Source organism: Rattus rattus, chromosome 17, assembly GCF_011064425.1.
Source record: "Rattus rattus isolate New Zealand chromosome 17, Rrattus_CSIRO_v1, whole genome shotgun sequence".
NCBI classification, from domain to species: Eukaryota; Metazoa; Chordata; class Mammalia; order Rodentia; family Muridae; genus Rattus; species Rattus rattus.
The window spans coordinates 24,698,178-24,722,572 of NC_046170.1; the positions used below are offsets into that span (position 1 = coordinate 24,698,178).

Sequence of the window (24,395 nt, forward strand, 5' to 3'; positions counted from 1 at the left end):
GCAGCTGGAATCTTACAACAGGAAGCCATCCACTGCCCTCCTCACGACGTCACAGGGGAACAGGTCAGCGCTAGCCAAAAGCTGTTTGCCTGAAGAAATACTTCTCTTTCCAAGGGAGGAACACACAGGACAGAGTGAACACAGGAAAATTACAACGAAACTCTGTTAAATATTTGGAAGGGGTGGTCTTTTCCACATCTATAATTACCCAGGAAAATAAGGCCATAACAGTCACAACAACGTGCATACGTTTTACCCTTGTGTGTGTGGTGCTAGGAATCAGACCCATGGTCTCATCCACGAAGCACAGGCTCTTCTGACTTTTTTTTAACTTTTACTGATTCTTTGTGAATTTTACATCATGAAATTCTCACTCATCTCCCCATCTCCCCATGTCTACCTTTGTACCCACTCCCCACAAAAGAAAAAAAATAAATAAAAAATAAATAAAGACTTAAAAAAAAAAAACAAATCTTGCTTTGGAAGCTGTAGTGTGTTGCGGTGTATTTATTCCACAGTATATACCCTTTGTCCACACATCCTCACTATCAAAAATGTTCACTTCAACAAGTCCTTGGGGGGTTGGGGATTTAGCTCCGTGGTAGAGCGCTGGCCTAGCATGCGCAAGGCCGTGGTTCAGTCCCCAGCTCCGAAAAAAAAAAAACAACAAAAAAAAAAAAAACCAAGTCCTTGGTCTGGCTCGAGGTCTCTGCCTCCTGCTACACTATCAATATTGGAACACACAGGACAGAGCAAACACAGGAAAATTACAACGGGACTCCTCTCAGGTATCCTGTTGTTGCTCTGTCATGGAAACCCTGCAGCTTTGGTTCTGGAGGACACCCTTCCCCCCTTAACACACTCCAGTAGTTTGTAGATGGGGTAGACATTGCACCACCACCAGGGCCAGCTCCCACACTGCCCCGTCGAGAGTTGCACAGCCCAGGAGTTAGCCCAGACCAGGGACATCTACACGTCCTTTGGTGGTAACATGGGCCATGGACACTGACACACACCTCTGCTCCTCAGGGCCATGAACCCAGACATGGCCCTTTACAGCAGCAGGTCCTTCTCTCACAGGTCCCCACCACACACTTGTTCACTGTACAGGCACCCACCAGCACACGGTAGCTGGAACGCCTTGGGGATGGCTTCAGCCTATCTACAGCTGCGTGGCTCCTTTGTGTTATTAATCCCCAGGTTCATTCTTTTAAATTTTTTCAACAAACCTTATCTTTTTTTTTTTTTAATGACTAGGTCCCATGTGCCCACCTTGGTCTCATTAAATAACTTGAGGATGACCTTCAACTCCTGATCCTCCTGCCTCCTCCTGCTGAGTGTCTGGACTATAGGCATGAGCCACCATGTCTGGTTCCTGTGGTACTGGAGACTGAACAGAGTGCTTCCGGTGTGCTAGGCAAGTCTTTCGCCAACTAAGCTACATGCTCAGCCCAAGGGACCCTATCTTATGCTTAAAAACTAACAAAATAGTCACTTCCACTAACAGAACAGAGGGAAAGCCAGTGAAAAGACGTTTGCTGAGGTCTTGCACATGATAGATTCTTTCTTTACCACTCAGTTACACAATGTGGGTCTGTCTAAAGCTCTCAGTCAATTATACGCAAGCCCAGCGTGCCTCCATGCTGCTTTTGGAACACTAACCGGCACCGCCCACCCAATGACTCAAAGTAAAATATTAAGAGATATGAACAGCTGCACTGAGCCACCACACCAAGAATAGCTTTCAGGAAACCAAGCTCCATGTGGAAAACTGCATTTACTAACTCTGCTCAGCTGCAGAGTACTCTGGGAAAGTTCTTCTAATTAGCAAGGAAAATGCCTACATATGCTTTAAGATATTTATAGAAGACATATTTTCTCCTAGAAGCTAACAAATTAAATAATGGTGTGACCATTTATACCCTAGGAGTTCGAGCTGACACTGCTTGTCTTTCTCAGAGCGACAAAGTGCTAAAGCCTTGTCACTAGCTGGGAGGAATCACCCCCAGTTTCCACCATACAGTGGCGCACTTTGCGCCCCGACAGGAAGTCCATAAGCCTGTTCCCACTGTCCCCTTCTGGCTGCTTTTCTCGCCCACCTGCTCTACCTTAGCCCCAACTGCTGATCTGTGTGAACAACTACGCTTTTAAACAATAGTAATAATAGTCGAGCAGTGGTGGTATATATTTCTAACCCCAGCACTTGGGAGACAGAGGCAGATGGATCTCTGTGAGTTCAAAGCCAGCCTGGTTTACAGAGCAAGTTCCAGCACTTACAGGCTACACAGAGACCGTGTCTTTATAAATAAATAAATATATAAATAAATAATAAATAAATAAATATTAGTGGAGACCTGAGGAAAGAAGGGAGAGGAGGAGGAAGAAGAAGGAGGAGAAAGAGGAGAAAAAGGAAGAGAAAAAAGAAAAGGAAGAGGAGGAGGAAAGGAAAAGAAAACCCCATGTTGAATTCCTAGCCCCCTCCTCCTTCACTGGCCTATGGGAACACATTCAGGACACAACAGGCTGCTTTGAGTTTTCATCAAGACTCTCACCCAAAGGCCCCTGTGCCTAAAAGGCCAGCGAGGCCATGAGGAGATGGTAACTCTTCAGGGAGGCCTATTGGAATGTTTGGGCCACTGGGTGTATGTATGTCCTCAAAGGTGACTGTGGGAGCATGGTTTCATTCTCTGTTTTCCATCCCAGGCATGGAAATCTGTTCTGCTAAACCCACCAAGACAAGACACGCTGCACCACCACAGGCCTAGAGCAACGGGACCGACTGGCAATAGACTAAGGCCTTCGAAGCACTGAGGGGAAATGTCCATGAGCGGAGCTATCTATTACAGCAACAGAGAGCTAACAGACAATGAAGGGTTACATCTGCAGAACAGGAGGGGCTCAGAAGAATCCTGCCCCGCCAACACTTGACCTCAGATTTCTGTAGACAGGAGGGCGAGACAGTGAGGTTCTGCTGAAGCCATTCGATCTAGGGTACTTGGATCTGACTATCAGAAGTCCTCCATGTCACAGCTCAGAGACGTTTAGTAATTGGAGCAAAGTAACAGAGCTGGCTATGGCGGCTGGAACTAGAATCTAGGCCAAATAGAAACGGCTGTGTCTAATCTATGTACTTGGCTTCACATAAATTAAGCACACAGTTAAGTAATGTGCTTAGGTACAGCATGTGACAGTTAAAGGGCAGGACACAGACAGCTAGTGCTATAAAGTCACCATGACAGGGGCTAACATGCCTACATTCTACAGTAAACAAATGCTACTGTATCAGCAACTCGAAAAATTGTAAGCTTAAAGCAAGGTGTCCCCAGTGAACCCAGGTGACATGTGGCCTGAGGCAGTAGCAGGAGGAACGCAGAGGAGTGGCTCCTATGAACACACTACTTCTACTACTGGAGAAGGAGACTCTAAACCTAGGTGCCGTGGTGTGTGCCTATGCTTCCAGCTGGTCGGGATGCTGAACAAGAGGAGCACCTGAACCCCAGAGTCTGAAACCAGCAACAGCACTGCTGAGCAGCCCAGCAGGAGCCCGCTGAGAGTACACACCCAGACAACACATCAGAGCATGGCGCGGGACCTCGCTTTCCTCAGCTTGGCTAAGGCCAAGCAGGCCCGATGTTATAATGCAAAACATGTGGGCGAGAGAATTATTTTCCAGTACACATTTTAATTATTCATCACCCAAAAATGGACTGTCTAACTCCATGGTTAGATAAAAGTCGGCGGTTGCCTTGGGCCCTTCCAACATCTTCTTGGTCCCTGCCATGGGTCTATCAACCTGAAGACAGATGGAAACGGGTCCCTTCATAGCTTTCTACAGTTTCTTAACTAAAATAGTGGGGATGGGAAACACTTTAGCAAATAGAACCAAAAGGGAGGGGATGGGGGGGAGGAAGGAGGAGGAGGAAGAAGAGGAGGAGGAAGAAGAGGAGGAAGAGGAGGAGGAGGAAGAAGAGGAGGAGGAGGAAGAGGAGGAGGAGGAGGAAGAGGAGGAGGAGGAAGAGGAAGAAGAGGAGGAGGAGGAGGAAGAAGAGGAGGAGGAAGAAGAGGAAGAGGAAGAGGAGGAGGAGGAGGAGGAGGAGGAGGAGGAAGAGGAGGAGGAAAGAGAAGAGAGGAGAGGAGAGAAAAAGACCACAACTGATGCCCAATTTCAAACAATTAAAAGGTATTAAACATGTGGCAGGAAAGCTGGTCTAAATGAAACATCACTGTGGATGAGTCACAGGACTTTGTGTATCCCCAGGGGAATCGCTATAAATATTAATCACCACTGTGGAAAGGACCTGTCAATCTACAGAAATTAAAGAGAGACAGTGGCAGCGTCTCTGGCTTCACCCAGGTGAAGACAGTATTTGTGCACAAGGAAACGGAATCCATGATGCCGGTCATCTGTAATTGTATGTTTAAAACCAAAAACAGAGAAATAAGTTTTCAATTGTGAACTATGTCCACTTCTCCTTTCTTCATCAAGAACACTTACTAAGTACTTCCCTAAAGATCGGCAGTGCAGATGTTGAAAAGCTATCTCATCAGAAGAACAGATGGGGCTCCCCTCAGGGATCATCCCATTGTAGGAGCTGTAAGGACTTAACACTGCACTTAGGTTGCCCTGTAGGTGTTTCTGTTGGTTGGTAGGTTAATGGGCTTCCTTCCTTCCTTCCTTCCTTCCTTCCTTCCTTCCTTCCTTCCTTCCTTCCTCCTTCCTTCCTTTTTTTGTCACTTTGCCTTGTCCAGTACCTACCCCTGACCTTCAACACCACCCCAAGTTGAGGACCCAACCAAGGACTTTTGCTCTCCGACACTGAGCTCAGTCCCCAAACCTAACAATTTTCTTTGATAAAATAAAAACTTGGCTGATGAGATTCGAGGGCAAGGTGGGTTGTGTTAGTGTGTGAGGCCTCCATCCTAAGAAAACGTAACAAGTGAGGTCCACCAGATGCAGCCGTTAGGGAAACAGCTCTGGAGAGCAGGCCTCTACCCAGTTCAGCATGGCGAATCACACTGGCACTGACGACAGTCTTTAGGATCTGGAGACAGTGGGCTCACTGGTTTTCTGCTTAAATCAGCCATGTGTTCTTCATTAGGAAACCTTTGATCATCTAACAAAGCATGTTCAGTTTGCCACGTTCAGGGTTGCCCCGTTCAGCTCCATGATCCATATGACTTGAACAGGACGTAGAGGCCAAGGTGATAGGAAGGGAAGAGAAGGAGGGTTTTCCAGGAGAGTCGACCCCAGCACCCTGCTCTGACAAAGAGGCTTCTATCAAAGAGCTTACTCAGGACACACATCAGGGAAACCCAGCAGTTTGTTCAGTGTTTGGTGTATGACCGGTATTAATGAACTATCTCAGTCATTCTGAAACAGATAGCTGTGCGGGCCTTCGGACCTCCACCAGCTATCGTAAACACCACTGCGGCACCCTCCCACGGCGTGCGGCCACCCTAGTCCACTTTTCAGTGCTATAACGAAATGCTCAGGGCACGTCATTCACAAAGGTTTGCCTGGCTCGTGCTGCGAGTGTTGAAGGCAGGTCTAACAGCAAGTCCCATCACAGCAAGAGGGGAAAAAGAATTAAAGGACCACCGCAAAGAAGCCAGAAAGCCTCGGTGTCACCCCTGGCCCTCGCAAAGGCACAATGACTAAAGCCCTCCTGCTAGACTCCACCTCTGAGAGATCCCCCCACCACAATGAAGACCAAGCCTCTAATATGTGAACTATGGGGGACAAGGCCACTCCGACTGTAGTGGGCTCCAATCCGCCAGTCCACTTTAAGGCCCAATTCCTTCACCTTTTGTCTCCCCTGGTCCTCCTCCTCCACGACACTTTCCCCCCCACACCCCCAAAATATGTTTGTTTCCTGGGGAAAAGGCTCCAGCTGAACAAACCCCATAAACAAGCTGTCTTGAATTTTTTTGACGTATGTTCTCTTTCCATTCAGCTTCTGGGCCATTTCGCTCTCTCAAGTCTTCTTCAGCGGAGACGGAGGGATCTGCAGATAGAGCTCAGCCCCTTGCACTTTTCAAACCATGACACTAAGTCCACAAGGGCACTGAGTTTTTGTTTGCTTGTTTGTTCGTTTGTTCCGCTTGCCTCTGCCTCATAAGCACTGGAATTAAAGGTGTGCACCACCACATCCAGCCACACTAAGTTCTGGCACAGAAAGACTTTTTTTCACGAGTGTGGTTGTTTTTCTTTTACTTAATATGTGTTTTGCTGGGGTGTATGTATGCACACCATGTGTGTACGCCTGCCATCTCTGGAGGCAAGAAGGAAGAGGGCACCAGATCCCAGGAATCAGCTAACAAGTGTTTGTTAGCTGTCACGTGGGTGCTGGGGCCTGAACGCAGGATCTCTCGGCAAGAGCAGCCACTCAGTGCCTCTAACTGCTCAGCCATCTCCCCTGCCTCCTCAGAGAAGTTTAAAAGAAAAAACCTCTGCACCCACCCACAGACACTAAGCCGGAATTTACCCATCTTTGTCCTTTGAGAAGTAAAAGAATGTTTTAAGGAAAGCAGCCTAGTTAAATAAATTTAGAAACTGGTAGATTTAAACAGAGCTTAGTAGATTTATCGCTGCGCTTGCTCTAATGTAACCACTGCATGGTATGTGTCCAGGCCAGCACGGAACACACCACGAATTACACCTGACTCCAAGTACTATTTGCATGCAGCTTCCTCCTACAAACACCAGTCTTCCCCAAAAAGGCTGAGGAGGACCTCTAGACCACGTGATCTAGCTTATCTTACTTCGAAAGACTCAGCACAACCGCTTTTCCATGAGAAAGGAAGTGGCTGTGGCACACTGAGGTACACATACGAACCTCTAACTATAACCTGGAATACTTCGTTTGGATTGTGCAAATTTTGTTCAAAAACACTTAAGTTCATGATTAAAATGTAACGTGCTCATTACCATGATTAATCTTCCAGTATCAATTTGGCTGTACTTAGGGTCAGTTAGGAGACAGACACAGCCTCTGGGCCAGACTGTGAGGGTCTATTCAGAACAGTGTGACTGAGGAGGGAAGGCTCACCCTACAGGAATGGCGACTCTTCACAGGCTGGGAAACCAAAATGAAGAAAGCTGAGAAAGGCAGAGGAACACAGTACTGGATGCTCTGCTTCCGGACTGACTGCAGGAGCAACTCCTGCTGTAGGCATGCCTCTGCCTATGATATACTATATCCCCTCAGACTGTGAGCACAAGGAACCGCTAAAGTTGCTTCTTGCCTGGTATGTGGTCCTGGCAGCATTTTATGAGGATACAGTTGCAGGCCTGACCCACTGCTGACTCCCAAGAAAAACATTACTTCTCTTCTCTCAGGAGGACTACCTCCACCACCAAGTTCAGAATCAGAGGACCACTGAAACAATTCTGCACACTCCTGCGGTTTGGACTGAACGCTGCCCCACCCACCCTGCTGAAGGGGCCAGCAAAGACACACAGAACTGCAAAGCACACCAAGAACTCGTATACAGAAAAGAGGTCACTGCTAAAGGTGGAAACCCTTCCAACAGGCTTGTCTCTGAGATACAAGGACGCTGACGAGGACTTAGAAAGCATCCTTCCTCTGGTGAGTGCTATCCCCAGCACCTCCTCCAGGCTCCGGTGGAAAGTGACTTCACACCCAGCCTTCTGTCCCAATGGTAAGTCTGCAGAAGCTTTGCAAGCTTGTGCAAGCCCCGCCCAGTATGCACAAGGCACAGATAGGGTTTTCCTATTGGGCCAGGAGTGACGAAGGTAATGCCCTTCAACAGAGTTATGGGAAAATCCCCAAAAGAGAAAACCCAGTTCCCTCATCTAACTCCTAATGATTATCTGTTCCTCAGATAATCGAATGAGCAGGTCAAGATCTCCCTTTAAAAAAAAAAATACTATTTTTTAAAGTTTTTTTGAGACAGGGTTTCTCTGTATACCCCTGGCTGTCCTGGAACTCACTCTGTAAACCAACTAGGCTGGCCTGGAACTCACAGATCCACTTACCTAGGCTTCCTGAGCTAGGATCAAAGGCGTCTGCGACCACTACCTAGCCTTTCTTTTCTTTTAAAAATCTATTTATTGGTCGACTCCTCTGTCTCCTGCGTGGGATACGTGTCGGCCCGGAGATCTCTATAATAGGTCTCCGTAATAAACCTTGCCTTTGCTTATTACCAAAAAAAAAAATCTATTTATTGTACAAGAAATGGAACTTCAAGGAAAACATGAAAAAACAAATTCTTTAAAAGACTGCTACTGGACTTGGTGATATACATACATTTACAATCCCAGCATGAAGGGGAGGGGGTGGGTAATGAATTCAAAGTTAACCTGGGGTTTCTGTAAGAGACTCAGTCTTAAAAAACTGAGGGGAGGGAGGTACAATGTTACAAGGGGTCCCTTGTAAAGGTTTATGTGAGTCAGGTGGTGGTGGCCCACACTTTTAATCCCAGCCCTCGGAAGGCAGAAGCAGGCAAATCTCTGAGTTCTAGGCCAGCTTGATCTACACAGTAAGTTCCAGAATAGCTAAGGTGAGAAATTCAACCTCAAAAAAAAAAGTTTCTATGTAATCCCAGGGAAGTGGGGGGCACTGGGAGATGGGGAGAGGAGGGTATGGGGAGTTAGCCCCTTAGCTTCCCTTATACCATGATATGAAACATCTGTAGGCCTCATGCTCCTGCCACCATGATGGTCTGTCCAAGCAGTCGTGAAGAGAACCCTCTAAAACGGCAGCTCTCAACCCTTTGGGGATCAAAAAACTTTCTCACAGGGCTCACCTAAGGCCATCAGAAAACACAGATATTTACATCACGATTCACAACAGTAGCAAAATTACAGTTACAAAGCAGTGGCAAAAACAACTTTATGTCTGAGGGTCACCACATGAGGTATTAAAGAGTCACGGCATTGGGAAGGTTGAAAGCTAATGCTCTACAATCATGGGGGAGGGACAGGGACACACAGACACCGTTCGGGCTTTAGGCTTACCTATCACCTATCACAACACAGAAGTAACTGATGGGCAAGCCCAGTCTAAAAGATAGGACCACAGAACACAGCTCTATGGTAGATGCATGTCGAACGTGCGTGCACTAAGGCCAACCCTCAGAGCCAAATTCAACTCCTGACACCCCCAACTAAAAACTTTGTCCATTTGGTCACTTTATTTAAGGACTCTAGACCTTTACATCATGATATGTGAAAAGTCACAAGCTAACTGAACACAGCCTAAAAGTCTCCCTCAATTAACTGAGAAAACGGAATGAGGCGACAAATACCTTGCGAGTGGTCAGCCACTCATACAGCAGGTGGAGACAATGCTCACTATCGCCCCCAACTGGAAGGGATGCAGTGTGAACCTCGACTTAGAGTCAGGTGGACTTCCACTACCCAACAGAGCCGTCACTAGCAAGCTGATAAATGCTGGAGAAGTGTTCTTCTAAATGGAGATACATTTTAAGCATGAGATACACGGTGGACTCTCATATCCTACCTGATAAGGGAGGATACAAAGTCTCTAACAACTTTTATACTGCTTGCATGCTTAAAGGGTAGCAGTGTGAACATGCTAAGAGGAACTTCACTTCCTCTTAGTGATTACTAGAAACATCTTACTGATACAGTTCGCGGTGTATTTTCATGGATGCAATGAGCTACACTGATGTACCCATTTGCCCTACCTCTTACCTTGCAGCCTCAGTTTCCATCTGAATAAACTGAAACCAGCTCTTAAACTTTCCAAACTAGTATGGCCGGTGGCAGGGACACACATGTCACAGAAGTCAGAGGACAAGTCTTAGGAATCGGTTCTGATCTCCCAGCTTTACATGGATTCGGGTCACCAGGCTGAAGCAGCAAGCACGCTTACTCACTGAGCCCTCTGTCGGCTCCAGAAACCAGTTCATCCTGCCAATACCTACCTACCCCATACTGAACACTGCTGTCCGTACCCACCTCTGCAAGGCTGGCACTGTTCGGGAAACAGTAACAGACACAAAAATAACAGGAGCTGATAAAAAGGCATCAGGTCGTACGCTTTAAATGAATGGACTGTGAGATATGTGATTTGTCACAAGTCTTTAGACACATGTGTATCTGTACTCAAGTCTTTATAGAGTGACAGGGAAAAGTTTAATAAAAACAGCTTTCGCAGACTGAAAGATACACGCACACAGCAAACTGCAGCACAACCACTAGGCATGTATCTGTCAATCCAAATAGTCATGTTCTGAGCACTGCTGAGGTAGCATTTTCACACGAAAGTGTCCACTATCACAGGCTTACTAAAGAGGAGCAGGATCCGTATCCAGAAGCAGGAAACAGACAAGGCTAGCCAAGGGCCAGCAAGAGCCAGCCTTGACTACCTCTACTGTCCAAACACTGCTGTGTTGCCGGACCAGTGTAACTCTCGAGGAACATGACAGAAGAATGAGGATCGACGCAGCAGAAACCACGTCTGACAAGACTGAGAAGAAACCCAGGATGCAGACCCTGAGTGCGGGGTTCAAGGAAGCAGAAATTGTGCCTGGAGAGAAGCTGCAAATCCCGCAGCAGATGAGAACAAATCCAGACGACTGAAACAGAATATCAAAAACCGGGAACACCAGCTAGGCCAAAACTAGACAGCACCTGGTTCCCACTGACTTTCAAGCTTCAAGCTGAGAACATTAGATTTTCAACAAACCTAATGAAGTCACTATGCCATGCTGATTCCCCTTTGACAACACTCACTTCCCCCATACATAGTCCACTCTCTCTCCCTCCCTCCCTCTCTCCTTCCCTCCCCCTCTCTCTTCCTCTCTCTCCCCCTCTCTCCCTCTCTCCCTCTCTCCCTCGCTCTCTCTCCCTCCTCCCCCTTTCCTTTCTCACTGCAACTAGACCACCAACCCTGCCACGGCCCCTCTCCTTAGGGTGAGTAGCTTTCATTATCTCAGGAGTGTAGGCGCTATAGTTTGGATAGTAAATGCCCCACAAGATCACCTCCACCAAAAGCTCGGTCTCAGCCTGGCACTGTTGGACAGAGGTAGAACCCTAAAGGGACAGAGGACTTGGTGGACTCCTAGGCCCTCCTCCTCTCACTGTCCCCAGTTGCCCCCATGTAGGCAAGTGCTCTTACCTTCATGAACTCCTCACCGCAGAGGTCAGTGGAGCCGACTCTGCACTGAAGCCTCAGGAACTGGCTCAGGTAAACCTTCCCTCGACTCTAACACCGAAACTATTTGGTTACAGGGACAGAAAGCTAACACCGAGAACGCTTCTACTAAAGAATCAGCACTCAGTTTCATGGCCGCTTTTGTTCTGCCTTCTAGTCATATTAGACTGGACTTTCTCGTTAGAAAAATGTCTCTGCATCCCTCTGGTCCCCTAAACCCAGTGAAGGGCCTGGCTCTAGTCAACAGTCCAGGGGCCCGCTGAATAGCTAGTGGCTGGACAGACACAGAGATGTTCCCCTCTACAGTTACTTACTGAAAGATCAGAAGCCAGTATACTCTTTTACTCCTTGCCACCCTAGAGCTGAACCACGAGTGATCATCTGCTTACACCTACTTATCAGTGGAAGGAAACCATGTAAAAACTGTAGCCTACGAGATCTACACTTACTCGAAAGTCTTAAGAATGCTTCTGATACAGACCAACCTTCCTTCTTCTTCCTTCTTTTCCACCCTTCCCAAAAACCAGGTGTGATGTGGAAACCATCTTGCAAGCATGAGGCAAAAGGCAACTGATCTTAGAATCCTCAACCCCAGCAACCAGCCAACAACAGGCTAACACTGACGACTAATATAAGAACAAAAACGACCAATCAGTTAGGGTCTGTGGACTGGCTTCCCTGCCACATGCAGCCATCAGTGCTGAAGAACTGCTCGCCCATATCAATCAACCAAGCTGTCCTAGAGACTCGCTGCCAGTGCATGGTCAACCACAGGTATCAGCCACGGGCCATGATCCATTTTCTACAGAGAAGAGCATCACCTAGATATGGACATGGGAGAAGAGTCCATTGAAAGCAGCCTCCTGAGAGAAAGAAGCCAGTGAGGTCGGCATCTTCAACAGGAGCCTGACTACTTCTGGATAACATGGTATAGATAGTCTAGTCTTACAACAGAGTCCCTTCCCACTATAAGCAGGGAGGTGGAATGGAATGCCTTGTATTTTCTGGAGGAAATTAAACAGCACAAGATGCCATAAACAACGAACCTCAGACTGCGTATCTCAGAACTGGCTACGCAAGGCAAAGTTTTAATAAAATAAACCTGGCAGTAAAATATTTAAGCACAAAAATCACAGACCATGAGAAAACAAAATGTCATCTTTGTTTTAAAAATAACAAGACTGTCTAACGTTACAGCTTCTGTTTTATCTAAATAACAAATTTACTTTTATTAGCATTGGAAACTTTTAAACTGTCTTTCTGAAACAATTGTGCTTCTCAAGAAACTCTGTTCTACTATAAATTTAACAAAAGCATATACAACTTCACTGGGTAGGAAAATTATTTTATCTTTTCCTGTCTTTCTTTATCTGATACAAACACTAACACACCACCTTTCCTCACACTTAACAAAGAAAATTCAACTACCTCTATCTGATGACAGAATTAAAAATGCAGACGCCCTTCAGCAAGTTAAATGTGAGAAGTCATTAGAAATGGCACTAGAAACCCAGTCCCTGGTGAGCAGCCCTGTACATAACAGAAAGGGGAGCTCAGAGGGACATCTCCTGCATCCCAACTATGACCAGCATCGCTTCAGTCTGTCTTCACAGTCCCAAAATTCATCAACTCCGTGGACGCGCAAAGCACTTCTGACCAAACTCCACCCTCCCCAAAGACAGACACACTCCACCACCAGCACGCCACGGCCTCCCTGGCCTTATGGTTCTGACTGGTTTCAGGAATTTGAGAAGACCTGGAGGAGCACAGCTAATACAAAGCTTCTTCCAAAAGTCACTTCAGGCAGTCGCTACTCTTTACTCCATAGCCCATGACATCCTGGAGCAAAGCAAAGATTCCACCCAACTGTGGTGACCTAAGAGTTTAAATGGAGGGCCTCGCAGTAGCACCCAATAAAAAAAACTCCTTCCCAGCAACTGTGAACTGTCTAAAGGGCCCTAAAGGAGGACTGGAACCCTCAGGAGCCCCTCCCCCCAGCAACTGTTAAATGACTATAAATGCTACTGGTTGAGAGGCTTACAAGGCCCTTTCCCTAGCAACCCTCATTAACTATCTCATAACTCCTCGGGCCTTGTAAGCCCCTCCTCCCTTGAACAATCTTGGTCATCCCTCCTTCAGGTAACCACAGCTGCTGGCAGTTCTAGAAAGCACGGTGTCACCCACCATTGTTCAGTGCTTCCCACAGCCTGGGCAGGGCAAACGCTCTACCAGCTGAGCCACACTGCACGGGTCAGGGGGGAGGGGAACACCAGGCAAAACAAACCTCCTGAAGTTCTTCTTGAGGAGAAGACGAACACAGGCCTTAGCCTGCGGGGGCATAAACTGGTGGCCTCTGTGTGACCCTAGGTCATTAGAGTAACGTTACTTTTGAAACCTTGTTCTGTTAAAGGCAAACAGCAGCCCCTTCCTTTGCGGTGGACATTAATGCTGTAGACACTAATTCAGGTCATCTGAGAATGACTGTCTTCCCTGTGACTCTCAGCAACTGTCTTAGTCACCACCCTATTGCTGTGAAGAGTCACCAGGAACAAGACAACACTGGCAAAAGACAGCATTTGGCTGGGGCTGGCTCACCATCTCAGAAGGCCAGTCCGTCCTCATCACGGTGAAAGCCTGGTGCACAGGCCAGCATGGCCCTGGAGCAGAGAGCTTCCCCCTGAGCTGCAGGCAGCACAGACACTAGGCTTGCCTTGGGACTTTGAAATCTAAAGCCCACCCCAGTGACACAGTTCCTCCAACAAGGCCACACTAAATTTCCTACTACAACAAGGCCATGCTCCCGACCCTTCTAAGCCTTTCAAAAAGTTCTACTCTCTAGTGACAAGGAAGTCAAATACCTGAGCCCAGAGGTATCATTCTTATTCAAACCAACACAGCAGCTTAAGGGAAATTTCTCATTAAGAAACACTTCTGATTCTCTAAAGTCACTACTACAGACATTGTAACCCAGGGTTTTACGCAAAATAATACCTCAGAGCAGGTATGTAAAGCGCTCTTACCAGTGGAGATAAGATATGCTCCCCTGGATAAGTGAGAGCTCTAACCAGGGTTAGAGCTTCTGATGCTGCAGAAGCCTGTGTTCTGGAGGTCATCAGCATTCCTCTTCAAACTCATGCAGACTGGTATTTGTTTAAGAGTAATAACTATGGTGCTAGGTATGTGCTACACATCTTTACTCCCAGCACACAGGAGGAAGACACAGTGAGAAGCAAAGACAGGGGAATCTCGGAGTTTGAGGACAATTTGGTCTATAGGGAGTTGCAGGGCCAGCCAGGTCTACACTGTGAGACCCTGTCGCAAGAATAACAACGAAAACCCTTTCACATGATTGCCGTGAGAAATGCACAGTCCCTGAGACACAGATGTGCCTGGAGATGCAGACAGATACCTCCCGTCAGCTAACAACCCTCACTACCACTAGTAACTGTTGTAGTTCACCACACAACAGTGCCTCACACCTACTACAAACCTAAGACTCCCAGAGGAACTGCAATTTAGTGTCTCTGAGCAGAAGTAATCTACTCATTGTTAGCTAACGTTCATTTAAAGTGCTATTACACTAACACTGGGGGCTTCACTCACACAGCATGTGTCCACAGAGCTGAATATCGCTGAATACCAACAATTTCATTTATTTATTGACTGACTGAGACAGATCTGAAGCAGACAGTTCAGACAAGGGTGGTCTTGAACTTCACACACACACACACACACACACACACACACACACACACACACACACTGGGATTACTGATATGTGCCAACCCATCCTATTTTTACGAAGTGCTGTGGATTGTGAATGGAGTCTTCCAAATGAAGATCTTCTTTAGCACCTGTAGAGTACAGGTCATTCTAGGTTTCTCCCTCATATAAACCTGTAGAGTGTGTGTGTATTTACTAAACTTCAGCTACAAGCTGGCAGGGTCAACCACTGCCCTTCGCCGTTGCTGGCTCTCCTGCACCTTCCAAAGGCCACATGCTCACCGATGCCTGCACTGGCTTCCGTGGTGGTGCCGCCTTGCTATCCCATCCTCGTGCATTCCATTCAGGCATTCCCACTCAAAAAGACACCCAGTCTTAAGACTCTGAACTTTATTTTAGAAATAAAATTTAGAAAATTATTTTAGAAATTCACCTCTGTTTTCTAGACACAAAGGCGCTTCTTAAATTCCTTTTTCTTTCTTTTCTTTTTTTTTTTTTTTTTTTTTGATTTACAACAGTCAACATAAATCAGACCCTGCCACTCAGGCAGCATACCAAAAAGACACTCAATCATGTTACAGCAAACAAACCCTGTTAACGGTGGTTACAGGATACATCTAGTTTCTTCATGTGTGACTACTCATCAACAGGTTAATATACATAGTCACTTTGAGTCTTTTTTAGACTCTGTTAATTTTTTTTTTTTTTTTTTTTTTTCGAGCTGGGGACCAACCTAGGGCCTTGGCGCTTACAGGCAAGCGCCTACCACTGAGCTAAATCCCCAACCCCGACTCTGTCAATTTTAAAGGAGCCCAGAGTTCACACAATAGCTATTTGGCTCTCCCCATTCTCTCTCTCCCATCCTGACTTCGGATGCTAGGCAGCACACTCAGTGAAGACTAAACACGGTATCCTCAAAGACTATCATACAATTTCAGGAGAAAATAAGGCTCTCCACCTCACACTCCTACCATGATGCTCTGTCACCACAGGTCCAAAGTAACAAGCCTGGCGACCATGGATTAAAGCCATCAGCCAGAATAAACCTTTCCTCGTTAAAAGAGCTGCCTTTGTTGGGTGGAGAGATGACCTAGTACATTGCTCAGTGAGTGAGTAGAGCGCTTGTATGCTAGCATGAGGACCTGAGTTTGAATCCCCCAGTACCCTTGTAAAAAACCAGGTATGGTCGCACTTGCTCTATTCCCAGGACTACCGGGGGAAGAGACACAAAAGTTATTAGCACTTGCTGGCTGTCGGCCTAGCTTAAGGTTCAGTGAGAGACCCTGCTTTAAGGAAGTGGGGCGAAGAGTGACACAGCAGGACAGTGTTCCTGGCCTCTGTGACACTCTCCAAATTCATCTGTCCCTTCATTCATTCGTTCGTTCGTTCACTCATTCATTCACTCATATCCATTTACTCATGTCCTCCATTTCTCTAATTGTGACCCATTTCTCACCCTTCTTCAACACTGTAGTTTGAGTGTAAAATGTCCCCCCACAGAGTCATATGTTCAAATACTTGATCCCAAACTACTGAGCCCATTTGAGAAGGTCCTGGTACCTTTAGAAGAACCTTGCTGAGGTAAGTTAAGTCACTGGGATGAGTCCTGAGACCTTAAAGCTCAGCGCACTTTCCATTCACTGTTCCCTCAGTGTGGAAGTAAGTGTGACCAGCCAGCCTCCTGCTCCTACCACTTATGCCTTGTTGGTTGCTGCCACATCCTCCTGACCATGATGGACTGGATCCCTCTGGAACCGTAAGCCAGATAAAGCCCTTCTCCTGCTGCATCTCTGTTCTCTCTTCCCAAACCACACAAGCACAAAACAAGCCAACAGAGCCCGCCCCCAGACTCATCAGGAAAAGCTAAAGCACATCAATCATCCTTTCTGTCAAGTCCATTCCTCTCCTTCACTCACCTCCCACAGCCAGGAACTGAGACCCCACCTCGCCTTGACCCCCACACCCAGTCACCAGCCTCTGAGCTGGGACTGTCCTCATGCACTAGTCCTGCTTGCTCCAGGGGGCAGACCTCTAGCCAAATTCAGTGCTTGGTCTCACAGAAGCAAATGGCCGTGGCACCAATGCCCTGCTCCTTCCCTTATCAGTCTACATGCCTTCCTTCCCAGACGCCCTGACCTGTCTGCAGCCCAGCTGCTCCCAACCACACAGGCTGGATGCTGCTGGCCTCTCGGCTACTCAGCCTTCTCTTGGAGAATTCCTCTTCCCCACTCAGCAGAAACCCCTAACCCTGCTTTGCTATCTGTTATTACTCGTTGAGGACCAGAAGTTTCGGGATGCTGAGACTGACTTAGAACCCAGCTGAGAACACCGAACTCAATAGTTCTGTATGAAACATATGCATGGGTGTGTATGGCAATTAGACCCGGTATTCTTAACAATTTTTTGTGCCAGAAACAATATTTCATGGTATAGAATTTTCCACCTGGCAACTTGGCAGCACTCCAAATATTCCGGGATCCAAATTCTGATTAGAAAGCTCAATGTGAGGGGCTGGAGAGACGGCTCAGTGGTTAAGAGCACCAACTGCTCTTCTAGAGGTCCTGAGTTCAATTCCCAGCAGCCACATGGTGGCTCACAACCATCTGTAATGGTATCCAGTGCCCTCTTCTGGTGTTGTCTGATGACAGTGACAGTGTACTCACATACATAAAATAACAATTAAAAAAAAAAAAAAGAAAGAAAGCTCAGTGTGCATTCCCAACTGCATCCTGGGGAAGCCAACCTTGGAGAGCTGAATGTAAAAAAAAAAAAAGGGAAAGAAAGAAAGCTCAGTGTGAACTTCTCTGCTGCCTTCTTTCATGCCCTGAAACCAGTTAGTCCTGTTACCTATGGTGGAGCATTCTACACTGCAACAGAAAGGAAGCTGCCTTTTAATTAATTTACATAACCATTATTGGAACTCTAACTTGTGTGTACAGTCCCCTCTAGCAAGGAGGCTGCATCAGCAAGGCCTCAGTATTGCCAAGTGACACCTCGCCCCTACAGACACAAAATTGTAACGTGTATACACAGGTTTTTAAGCTTTTTTACATTCGTTTTACTTTTTACCTCTTTTTCCTGAAAGTTAAAAAACAAAACCAAACCAAAACACTAAAATGTTGCAAGGATTAATCATTCAGCGTAATTACCATCCATATATTACAGAGGAGGAAAAACAGGCAGCCGGCCTGAGGCCGCACAGTAAGCAAAGCTGACTTTATCACTGTGGCTTGTGACTTCTCTGCCACCTTTGACCCAAATTTCACAAAACATAGCAAACCCTTCTGCACATGACAAAAGTACCACATGTCAGATTCCGGAATCGGCCCATGAGCATGTGGACGGCGCCCCACTCCCAGCACTCCCGGCATGGTTGGCTTGATCCCCAAATCATTAGAGCTGTGTTTTTCTTCTCTTTTGATAGAATGAGATTATAAGTGGTGGCTAGATAGGCTGTGGGCGGCGGCCACAGAATCTGATCAGGAACCAGAAGGCACTTGAGCTATATCAGGCGTTCAGTATGTGACCTTTACCTACAAAGAGAGGTTGTGATTTCCACACATTATTTCAGATGGGTTTTCCTATTTAATCAAGAGGCAGCTCTGGACTTCATTGCTAGGCTGAAAGAAAAAACAAGCCCATATGGACCCCAGAACTATATCTTTATTGCTAAGGCAATTTAGGCAACCAAATGAGACAACCAAAGGAATTTTGGGCAGAGATTTTTACTGTTGACACAGGTTTTCACTCTGCAGCTCTGGCTGGTCTGGAACTCACTGTGCAAACCAGGCTGGTCTTTTAATTGAAGTGATCTGCCTGCCTCTGCCACCCAAGTGCTGGGATTAAAGGCTTGTACCCCCTCACGTGGAGAGCTAGAGTTCTTTTAATAATGACTATAAGCAGTTCTCTGAATTTCTTTCTTAATATCTGATGTGACTACTAAGTGCTGCCACCCCACGGGTTCAGACACCCCACCTGTAGCCAAGGTAGTTAGGAGGCTAAGGTGGGGAGAACCAACTGAACCCAAGACCTGAAGTCAATGTGGGCTGAAATACAGTGAGACTACCTCCTTAAGACAGAGCAACAGTAACCAGAAAAAACGGGAGGGGGGGGGTGTGCAAAGGCAGGTGGATTGCCTAACAAGTTGAGGCCAGCCTGGTCTACACATTGAGTTCCAAGCCAGCCAAGGATACACAAGTAAGACTGTCTTTAAATTAATTAATTAATTAATTAATTAATTAACCAACCAACCAATGAGAGTTTTGAGTAATAAAGAAACCTTCGGTGCTGAGGGCTTAAGTTAACTTTCCCAACATCATCCATCTACGTGATGGTGCCAACTGCACAGTCAGAGTGAAAAGCATTCAACTGTCTAGAAACCATTACACATCCTGCACGCAGAGGCAAGGTGACAAGGCTCCAGCTAATCTAGTTCCTCCACCCACACACCTCCTCACTACCACTCGCTCCAAGACAGCGTTGCCTCAGCACCCAGGGCTGGGGTGCCTGTGGGCGAGTAAATCAATGAGTGTGGAGAAGTCAGAGATGAAATATTACACGGTACAGGATTAACATCTTCCTCAGGAAACACAGAGAAGAAATTCTAGTTGGACCAGAGAAGCCAACTTAGCTGGGTCAGAAGCCATTGATCAGGGTGTGACTCCTGCCTCAGAAAGTAGGCATGGGAAGAAGGAAGAAGAAAAGAGGGAGAAGTAGAGGAGGAGGAGGAAGAGGAAGAGGAGGAGGAAGAAGAAAACGGGAAAAAAGAGGAGAAAAGTACAGATAAAGACAGGAGAAAAAATTGAATGGAGATTTATGCCTTGCAATTAAACCAAAATAATTTCTAGATATCTATACTTAAAATTGTCAGTTTTATGTATAACAATGGTCACAATTCAAATTTTAAATCATTGTCAATGCCCTGAACTAATCAGGACATTCTATAGATTATCAGCTGTACACTTCCCACCGTAACATTCCCCGCAGAAGACCACACCTTATTCTTGGATGGTTTGCATTGTTATTGGCTGGGTGGGGAATCAGACAAACCAGGGTTGAATTCCAACTCCACCAAACTGTCACTGGACAGGCAATTAACCCTCTCTAAACTGTTTCCTAATCTAAAAGCATGACAGCAAAAACCACGGGACAACTCTTAATATATGAGTTTAGCATCAAGTAAAACAGATAGTCAACATTTAACACAAGTTAGCTATTTTTTTTTAATTTTCTCCATCTTTATTAAATTGGGTATTTCTTATTTATATTTCAAATGTTATTCCCTTTCCTGGTTTCCAGGCCAACATCCCCCTCCCCTTCCATATTGTTGTTCTCCTCCCCATCCTCCCCTCATTATCGCCCTCCCCCCAACAATCACGTTCACTAGGGGTTCAGTCTTGGCAGAACCAAGGGCTTCCCCTTCCACTGGTGCTCTTACTAGGCTATTCATTGCTACCTATGAGGTTGGAGCCCAGGGTCAGTCCATGTATAGTCTTTGGGTAGTGGCTTAGTCCCTGGAAGTTCTGGTTGCTTGGCATTGTTGTTCATATGAGGTCTCGAGCCCCTTCAAGCTCATCCAGTCCTTTCTCTGATTCCTTCAATGGGGGTCCCGTTCTCAGTTCAGTGGTTTGCTGCTGGCATTCGCCTATGTATTTGCTGTATTCTGGCTGTGTCTCTCAGGAGAGATCTACATCCAGTTCCTGTCGGTCTGCACGTCTTTGCTTCATCCATCTTGTCTACCTTGGTGGCTGTATATGTATGGGCCTCATGTGGGGCAGGCTCTGAAACAAGTTAGCTATTATCATACACATTTTAAATAAGAAATGTCTAATTTTTTAGTTTTTTTTTAATACGGACGAGTGTTTTGTCTTCATATATGTGCCATGTAAACGTCTGGTGTGCACACAGGTCAGAAGAGGGTGTTGGGTCCCTTGGAACTGGAGTTCAGGTGGTTATGAGCCACACCATGTAGGTGCTGGTAATCGAACCTGTCCTGTGCAAACGCGGAAGACGCACTCTTAAAACACGGAGCCACCTCAGGCCCGAGGAATAACTTAAATGCACATTTAAATAAATAAATCCGGGGTTGGGGATTTAGCTCAGTGGTAGAGCTCAAGGCCCTGGGTTCAGTCCCCAGCTCCGAAAAAAAAGAAAAGGAAAAAAATAAATAAATAAATAAATAAATCTGTCCTCTGAGGCTTCAATTTTAAAAAAAAAAAAATCTAGTAAGACATTCAAGACTTCTACTCAGAAAAATCTAGGAAGTTCAACACTCCTCCCCAAAACTGAAAATAAAGCCAACTTGGCAAGTTTCCTTAATTTAAAAAAAAAAAAGCAAAAACAAAAAAACTTTTAGAATATCAAAAGCAAAGTTAGAGGACACTGAATGCCAGGAGACAAAGTCTTCGTGTTTAAATTTCTAACAAGTGACTTCAGACATGACAAAAGACACTGTCACCTCAAGTGTAGTCAGTGTGAGATTTGCACATCTCTACTATGTCACAGTGCCCACCACTCACTCAGGACGAGATTTACAGTAACTCAAGTCAGCACACCTGGTGCGTGACAGGATCGCCCCACGGCTCTCAGGACACAGCTCCTCTCCCAGAGGTCTCCAGCTTCTTCTCTCACTGCGAGCACTGCCATGAAGAAGCCGTGGTTTCCCAGCATGAGAGACCATGATCTAACATCCCCCAAGCACGCCCCAGCCATGTAAGTGTCTAAAAGTTCTGGACACTGGTGTCGCCCTTTCACCCTTGAGCAACTGGATGCCGTCCCTGTCTGCACCTCAGCTGTGCATGGTCCACCAGAGCTCTCTGTGACATTGTGGACCTGACACTCACATCACTGGGAAGTCAGATATCCAGGAAGTATCGGTGTGCTTTACATTTATTTCTAAAACCCCAGCATCATCAGGCTGTGATCTTCCCAGAGTCTGGCGATTCCTGCCCCCACTCTGTGTGAAGGCAGTTTGGGGAAATCCACTGTTTAGGGAGTGAGTACCAGAAGGTTAGAGGACTGGTCTGTAAGCCACAACAGCCTCTTTATCCCAAGAAAGGGGCCTTATAGGTGACATAATTCTTACTTGGAGTTTAATCTAAATGCTCTGCCTATGTCAACTCACTCCAAATAGAAACCTTAAAGGAACATGTTTAAACTGCGAGTGCACACAGAAAAGCCACGGAGATGGACCCAGATCCCACTGTTACCAGATGGCTTCATGTGGACGGACAGACAGCGGACACTGCTCATTCTTACATTCTTTCATCCACTTGGTTACTTTTGTTTTGGTTTGAGACAGGGTCTCATACCCTGACTGGCCTGAAACGCTCTATGAAGACCAAGCTGGCTTCAAACTCAGTCACCTACCCCCGCCTCCTGAGTGCACCACCACGCCTGGCTCGTCAGCTTTTAAAGAGTAATCACAGAAACATAAAGCGTCCTCCTCTCTGCCATAGTCATCTTCCAGAAGTCTAAAGAACTCAGAAAGAAGGCGGTAAAGAGTCAGCTGTGCTGGACCATACCTTGTGATCCTGGCAATCACTAGGAAAGGGTCATAGGGAGAGACCAGCAGGTTACATATCTTGAGTGTGTCACAAGCAAAGGTAAAGGGGCCCCAGGAGATGGGACAGGCCACTGACTGTTCACAAAGACTCATGGACGACTGCAGCTCACTGGACAGCGGCCCTTCTGAAGGAGCAATGCCCTGTGCTAGTGGATTCTAATCACAACAAGGACCACCAGCGGTGAGAAACGCCTTTCAAGCCAGTCTGCCCTCCTCCCAGCTCAAACCTGATCCTAATTATTTTCCCAGCAGCCTACATTCCTGCAGTGGACCAGGCTGCTAGAATAAACCCCAAGTCCAGGCTTAAGGCTTGTTCCAGGTGAGACCCCGACTGCAGGGGGGGGGGGGTGTCCATGGTGAATTTTTAAGGACAAAAACCAGGCACATGGTTTTTTTTCTATTCAGGAAAAAGTTAAACTTGTAATTTTATGAGCTTTTCAAACATTGTATTTTCCATGAGGCCCTTATTTCCACTTGGGAGCTGTGTCAGCACAAAACTACAACACCAACTCCAACAACACGAACAAGGGAACAGCAACCCGAACTGTCCAAATGCGACTTAACAAATATTCAGATGTGGCCTCGGGCCTAAAAATTCATGGCTCACACAACACCATGAACACAGATGTAATTAGTTCATTACTCTCAGACTGGTTCCATCCATGGTCAGAAAGGGCAGGGAGCAGTGCCAGATACCACAACCCAAGGTGAAGATCTTTTTTGTGGTCCCCCTGGCAAAAGGTGACCTTTCCTCCAAAGTCTCCGGCAGGCTTCTTTCTGGTTGGCTTCACTGAGATTGGAATCTTCGTTCTTTTCATGTGTCTCAGATTGGCCTAAATCCTGCTACGTAACAGAGAATGGCCAAGGACTTTTGATCCACCTACCTATATCTTTTGAGTGCTGGGGTTACAGCTTATGGCCACCAAGCCTGGTTCACCGGGGTTGAGGATTAAAACCTCACGCATGCTAAGCAAGCGCTCCACCAGCTAGGCTACTTTCCCCAGCCCTTGGGATTCTCAATGTTAAAACAATTTGCCAGACCCAGAAAGTGGATTTAGCGAAATAGTGACTTAGGCTTCGTAGCTTGTTCATGGTTTCCAACAACCCTGCCCCCCGCCCTCTTGCCTGGGTCTTTCCAGCACAGCTAGGACTGAGTTAGAAGCAAGTCACAGCAATCGGAATTATCCCTCAGTACCTGTCCCTGAGTCACCTGAACAAAACCAGAATCAGTGGAAGGGGAAAGTGTCTCTTGGATCACGAGATCGTCCGCACAAGCACTTCATGGGTGTTCCAGAGCCTTCCACACCACAGCAGTCAACCTGCACTGACCCACTCTTACAAAAAGGGAAAACACTCGAGTTTACAGAGAACTGAAATTCCTCTCCGTATAATGTGTAAGAGCAGCTTCAGAAATGTCCCCAAGGGCTGGAGAGATGGCTCAGCGGTTAAGAGCACCCGACTGCTCTTCCAGAGGTTCAGAGTTCAAATCCCAGCAACCACATAGTGGCTCACAACCATCTGTAATGGGATCCGATGCCCTCTTCTGGTGTATCTGAAGACAGCTACAGTGTACTTATATATAATAAATGAATAAATAAATCTTAAAAAAAAAAAAAAAAAAAGAAAAGAAATTTCCCAAAAGAGCACCTCTGAGTCAGCACACAGAAAGGATAGGGCTTTTTATTTACCCAGCTGAAACAGCATTGGCCACTAAATGACAAAGGCCTAGATATATCAAGACCTAGTCTGGGCAGAGCCATTCTGGACCTGGCTCAGAATGAGCAGGGACCCTTCGGTCCTTTCCTTGTACATGTCAGGAGCAGGCGGTTCACGCCAAACCAGACACACTGAGTCTACTTACTGCATAGCACCTCATATACCGAGGAGTGACTGCTTGCAACAGAGGCAACTGTTTCCCTACAGGTTAGACATTCCAGGTTAAACACACCGAAGTGTAGTATTTT

General features: G+C 46.5%; 1 protein-coding gene and 1 non-coding gene across 5 annotated transcripts in view; one reads left to right on the forward strand and one right to left on the reverse strand.

Annotated features, from left to right (window-relative positions):
* Arhgap10 (Rho GTPase activating protein 10) overlaps positions 1 to 24,395 on the reverse strand; it is a 252,851-nt gene that overhangs the window by 224,647 nt on the left and 3,809 nt on the right. The gene's annotated exons all lie outside the window — the stretch shown is intronic.
* Positions 17,577 to 17,626, forward strand: LOC116886718. The gene has a single exon (XR_004386130.1). It is a non-coding gene; the product is annotated as a small nucleolar RNA SNORD55/SNORD39 (small nucleolar RNA).